We start from the raw sequence: 7,266 nt of genomic DNA on the forward strand, positions 1-7,266 counted from the left end.
TGACTCTCATTGGCTGCTGTAACAAACACACAGCTGCCGCTGGCGGCTGTGTGTCTGTGTCTGTGTAGGGCAGAGCGCTATCACTGCGCTCTGCCCTACACACGAGGAGACCTGATGTCGGATTCTCTAGTGAGAATCCGACATCAGGCGGCCGCCGTTCGGCCCCGAACGGGGATCCGAGTCAGGCGGTGAACACCCGAACAGGGTTCGGGTGGACTCGGATCCCCAATGTTCGGAGCGGTTCGGATTCCACAGAATCCGAACCGCTCATCTCTAAAAATTACAAAACATCAATTGTTGTGAATGATAAAACTCGTTGATAAATGGGGCCATCTGTCTGCCCTATGCTATGCATGGCCGCCCATAGAGGGGAACGGGACACATGTCTAGGAGCCCGCCCAACACAGTAATGTGCTACTAAAGATTGTGCACAGGGACGTGTGTGTGTGTATATATTTATATATATATATATATATATATATACACAGTATATATACAGTATATATATATACAGTAATGGAGAGACGGGCGGCACTCAGAGGGCTTGTATATGTATAAAACAGCACACAGTCACAGGTAGGTGCGTCCGATGTTTCAGTTTTAATAACTTTCTTCATGGACAGATATATGTTATTTGTATATATACACAGTATATATTTATTTTAGTCCATAGGCATACTGTTAGTTGCTTCTGGTATTATCCTTAGCAGACACAGATCCATAGCTATTAAAGGGGGAACATTATATCTTCTATAGTACTTAGTGTTATTGTATTTAACCAAACCACTACAACCCAGATGGTTTTACACCCCTTAGATGTTGGCAGCTCGGTGATAAAATCCATGGAGACCCTGGACCAGGGTTGACTTGGAATGGGGAGTGGACGCATAGCCCCTTGGGCCTTTGTACTTGGGATCTTGTGTTGGGCACACTTGTTACAGGTGAAAATATATTCCTGCACATATCTAGAGAGAGAGTTGGCCACCAGTAAGATCTGAAGGATTTATGTTTTTATTACACATTCACACGCACACTCACACTCCAACTCACACTACATACCTTCTCCCTGGAGGGGGTAGATTCCCTTCTCCAGGTAGAAACCAAGGTCTTCTTAAACTAAATAATAGAATTGCCAATCCCAAAGGGACACAGAAGCCCTGTAAGTACATTCTGTTCTTTACAGTGCTTCCCTGGAGAATGGCAGTTCCCCCATGTGGGTCCTGCACTATAGCCATCATGGCTATAGTGCAGGAAAACTTGTGGGTCCTGTCATTCCGTGCGCTATACTGTATTGCAGTATAACGTGCCTGCGGGGACCAGGTATTCTGGGTTTTTTTTATGTTAAAAAGACCTTGAATACTACCTGGAGAAAGGGACTGACCTCCTGCATGGAGAAGGTAAGTATGTAGTGTGAGTGTGCGTGAATGTGTAATAAAGGCATAAATCTTTCTGTGTCTGTGTCCTATCTTTTTTATATTTTCTTTACAGTGGGGGTACAGATGCCAGGGGCCTGCTGGCACTTAAGGTTCTACAAGTGCCACAGGTCATGCTTGCTGGGACCTGTAGTTCCACTGTAAAGAACAATATTACTTCTAACTTTTACACCATTACGCCCTCAACCACCACCGCCAAATGGGGACCACATTTTATTTTTGGGGTGCCCACTTTCCGAGGATTGCCAGCCCTGGGCTAACCAGGTTGGGGCTGGTTTACATTATAGAAGGGTACCCCATGATGCTTGCTATAGTGTAAGCTACCTGGCTGGTTAAGCCCGGTGCTAGTTACTGGAAATACAGAGGAACCCAACTCCTTTTCCCCACTCCCGCATTTCCAGTACCAGAATGAACTAAAAGGTCTGGGGCTGGTTATGCTTTTTTTATATATATTTGTGAGAGTGAGAGTTTTTAGAAGTGAGTTTTAGAAGAGATGTTGCCCATAGCAACCAATCAGATTCTACTTGACATTTAACTAGCACCTTGTAGAAGATAATAGCTAGAATCTGATTGGTTGCTATGGGCAACATCTCTTCTAAAAACTCTCACTTTAGTAAATTTACCCCCTAGACTCAGAGTGAGAATGTTGTGCATGTAAGGTTACAGATGATTCCTGACTATGCTTGGCACTGACTTTCGCAATAGGCATCTAGGGCATGAAACTACAGTTAAGGATTACCACTCTCAAAGACAGACCTGAGCCTTTCATTGCACCACGTGTGGTGTATGGCATGTTGGCAATTTTATGTTCACAGGAGTAACTTTCCCCTTCATAGTCAGAGGTGATGTTGTCTTAAAGATGAAACACATAGGGCCTGATTCAGAGTTGTACACAAACTCAGTGTTTTTTTCTTCAGACGCTTCCTTCAGGCATTAACAGATTTTTCCACAGCAGATGCGTCCAAAGATGCAGCTGCTCTGCAAAAGTGTACAACTCTGACTCAGGCCTACAGTGAGGAAAAACAAGTGAATTCTGATGAAAAGCTGTCACTTCCCTAATACATAGAAAAATCTGCTTACACTTCTGTATTTGTTGTTTAGAGACTCGAGAGTGCTTCTAGTCGTAGGTAGCATGTAAGAAAGAGACACAATATAGGCTAATATTGTCTCATGTGAAGAAGTGGATAGGAGTTTTATCTCTAATGCACTCACTATTTGCTGGGTATACTGAGCCTTAAGTGATATATACAGAGCCGTAACTATACATTGTGGTGCCCTGTGCCAGAAAGAGAATTGGAGCTTACCTTTTTTGTTGTGCGGATGCAGGGAAGAAGCTGGACGGACCGCTCCCAATATACATTGCAGGGAGCAGCCAGTGGAGGTGGCGCATACACAGTATATAAGATCTGTACCTTCCACTGGGGACTTTTGATTTCTACTATCTGTGGATGTACCAAAAATTTTATCTTCATTGGTTTTTATATATTTTTTAAATAAATCATTTTGTGCTGGCTTTGATGGTGTGATCCGAATGGAATTCAAACCGTTATGGGGATTATTATCCATTAATTGATGTGAGTACGGTACGTGTCATACTGCACGTGTACACAAAACCTTTTTGTACCTGCATAGGAATTACTTTAAATGAGTTTTGTATGGAGAATAAAAATAGTTTGAAAAGAAGATAAAGACATCCTCCCTTAACATCTTTATAAGGAGAGACCGGCTGAGAAAGGGTTTTTTTCCAATTATTTACTAGTGATGTCAGTGGGCCGGCTTCTGACGGGAGGCGTTCCCGTGGGAACGCCCCCGTCAGGGAGGCACGCCCCCGGCACGCCCACCAAAGGGGGCGTGCTGTCAATCAACATTGACAGCACGCCCCCTTTGATCGGACACAACGAGCGAAGGAAAGTCCTTCGCTCGTCGTGTCTGGCGCATGCGCACGACGGAGCTCCCTCCGTCGTGCGCATGCTCAGTGCAGACCATCGACCCACTTGCGAGCGGACAGCCGCTCGCGAGTGGGTCTGAATCAGGCCCATAGTCCGTTGAGTGGGCGTTATGGTAGTGTTGTGGGCATGACAGGCATAGGAGGCCATGGGCAGACAGAGACACTGCAGATGCCATAAGGCTGGAGCAAGTTTAGATGGTGTGAACAATGGTGGCGTATAAGGAGGCATCATTCGTTATTACTGCGTGTCTCGGCACTAAACGTGTGCGTCTCAGTCCTGGCACGTTTGTCTGCACAGATGTACACAAGGGATGGAGTTTCCAGTGGCATTTGCATAAAGTCGCAGATGGGTGACCACCAATAGATGCTGCTGTGTGCACTTATACATGCCACTCATCAAATCAGGCCCTATGCCACATTTTACTGCGCCAGTTACACATTATGCCAGAGCTAAACAATTTTTTGCAAAATCTAGGAGCCAGCTTAAAAGTTCAGGAGCCATACCATTTTCCACTACCAAAATATATGTAAACTTGTATAGACCTCCGCAACATGCCCCATCAATGCCCCTCAACCTCCTCACATGCCAGCATACCTGCACCAATTCATATTATGCCACACACTATGCCCCAAATTTATATTATGCCACACACTATGCCCTAAATTCATATTATGCCACACACTATGTCCCAAATTCATATTATGCCGCACACTATGTCACAAATTCAATGAAGCCTGTTCACACTACTACACACAGCAGAGAACTGTTCCATGAATTAATAAAGTGCCCACACTTAGAGGAGCACTAGCAATGGTTTATCTATATAGCACTAGGTAGCTACAGGGGTAGGCCACATGTGGCCTGCTAGCTGCTGTGGAACTACACATACCAGCATACCCTGCAACAATTTGGCTGCTTGGGCATGCTGGGAAGTGTAGCTCCACATCAGATGGAATGCGATCTCTGGTCTAGCACATCTGTAAGAACCCCAGGATGGGGTTACAGGTCTATCTACTCTACGATGTGTTAGCTAGGAAGCGCTAGGAAGGCACCGAGCCCTGGCCTCTTACCTTCAGTCTGAAGCATTGGAGTCCTCATCCAACCCCTCCCTGTTGGACACATGGGCTCCCTGACAAAGTTGACTCTGCGGGCGTGAGGCCGGGAGCCGCAGTGGCCCCTGCGTCATCTTGCAGCCGGGTCTCCTTCAGGATGGTGTAGTGCACTCTGCACAGCGAAGTCCTCCAAGTCCTTAGGCCTCTGACAGAGGACCTCTACCATGTGGCCCTGCAGCAACTCCATCAGGCTGGGTGGGATCTCAGTACTCATCGTCCCCTGTGGGGCTCTGTACACTGTGGCTGGAACTCAAGCATGGTGATGTGGCCTGGGAGAGAGTTAGTCTGTCCTTTGATTCCCCCATTACACGCTGCAGCAGGCAGAGGCAGCTCTGGCTTCACCTCACACAGTCACATGGTAGTAGGAAGTGGAGCCACACTGATTGAATGTGGTGGGTATGCACTACGAACCGCCTACTCCTTTACAATTAGAATTATTTGTACTTTTGTAGTACACCTGGCTCTAATAAAACCTAGTCACCAGGACAAGAATCTTGGTTGCCATGGCGACCTGGCCCCCGGGATTTGTCGAGCCCTGCATTATGCCACATGGCAGTGCACCCCAAGACGCATTATGCCACTTTGTAGTGGCCCTGTTACACATAATGCTACTTTGCATTATCCACAGTACACTATATGACACTATGTAATGTCCCTGTTACACATTATGCTACTTTGTAGTGCCCATGGTACACTATATACCACTGTGTCCCAGTACATATATACCACATCGCAGTGTCCCGATACACATTAGGCCACATCGTTATGCATCCGAAACACTTTATTTTACATTCCAGTGCCCCAGATACACATTATGCCACATTGTAGTGTCCCAGATACACAAAAATACACACAAGTCGCTACTTGTCTATAGTGCGTAAAATATATGCTATAACATGTACGTGTGCACCCTGACGTTTGTGTGTGTGTATATATATATATATATATATATATATATATATACACACACACACATATTCATATATACTACCTAATAATTGTGCAACGCCATCACGTCTCCTCAATGCAGGAGCCCCAATGGCTCCCACTGCGAGGGAGACAGGACTGCGTTAGTAGTGGATCGGCCGTTGGGGTAAGTATGGTGGCAGTGAAGTCGGAACGGAGCCGTGATGATGTGGGTGGAGACACAGTTGCGACAGGGTGTGTAGGTGGAATGGAGTCACGTGAGGGGGGAGGGCAGCAGAGAGGGGGTGGGACTGAGCAGAGGATTGAGACAGGGGTGCTGGCTAAATTAGTGTATATATATAAATATATGGAAAAGAGGTTTAAGAAGACATACGCCTGATAGTGTAGTATTTGGAAGAATAGTACCGAGTGCTAGTAAGAATAAGTGTGCGTACCAAAAATAAACACTTTTTAGCTTATCTGTGTTCCAGGGATGAGTAGTCCACACTGGATAAGTTTAGATGGGATGTCATCAACTTGATCACTTTAGGGGGAGCTTGTATAATCTCATGGGAGAGAGAGTATATATAGTGTAGTATATTTTTGCAAATGATATAATAATTATAAGTCGACGCTGCGTACCGGATAATGCTGAATAAATAGCCCGTAGTATGTTCTCCTCCAGGGACCGCCTAATACCCTCTAGGAATCCCTCTTAGGTGCTTGGATATTCAGAGTATGAGAGCTGAATACATATGCAATCTCTCGTCAGTATATTCCAAACAGGGGATTTTATTAGGTTTACAGGGTATGGGGGAACATAAAACAAGATATAAAAGAATAAAAAATGGCTTATCTTATATAAGGGTACCCAGTCCTCTTTACATAACCAAGGATACAGAGAGCCTGGGTCTGCTGGCCTCAACGCGTTTCTACTACTGAAGAAGTCCTGAAGGTATATATATATATATATATATATACACACATACACGCATGCTGTATATATAGACATACATACATATGGACAGTACATACACACGAAAAAAAAAAAAATACTGTATATATATATATATATATATATATATTATATACACACACACACACCACATACTGTATATATATATATATATATATATATATATACACATGCATATGGACAGTACATACACACACAAAATAAATATATATATATATATGTATATATATATATATATACACACCCACACATACTGTATATGTATATACACACACACATACATATGGACAGTACATACACACAATCTATATATATATATATATATATATATACTACCAAAGCATAAGTGACACTTAACCCACTCTAATATACCTCCCGTCAGACCGCCATCCGTCCCTCTCTGCGCCGGGCGCCAGCTCCTCCCACCGGAGCCGGCAGCTGCTGAACTTCCGGAATGCACTCCAGTCATCGCCATAGGAACCAACAACTTGCGTTCCACCGGCCGGCCTCCTGGATTCCAGTATGCTCATTTGTGTGCCTGTCATCAGTGGGACAGCTGTGCTGCACACCAAGTCACAGAGACGCTATGGATACACGGAATAACATAAATTATATACCAAAACAAATTGACATATACAAACTAACCATAACTCCAACAACACCCTTAATATATAAAGAAATAATATAAAATAAACAATAAAAGAAATCATATAAACCAAAAAAAAGAAATGCAATAAAAATTAATATGAATATAAGATTAATAACATTAATGTCAAAATACCCAGTAACTACATATACAGTGGAACAACTGCCCCATTTATATAAGACTATTCCAATTAATTTTGTCGTTTAGTCCCCCAGGTTTCGTAGTGACCAACCTAGTGATCCAT

This window comes from Taudactylus pleione, unplaced genomic scaffold (assembly GCF_031769625.1).
Source record: "Taudactylus pleione unplaced genomic scaffold, aTauple2 ptg000095l, whole genome shotgun sequence".
NCBI lineage: Eukaryota > Metazoa > Chordata > Amphibia > Anura > Myobatrachidae > Taudactylus > Taudactylus pleione.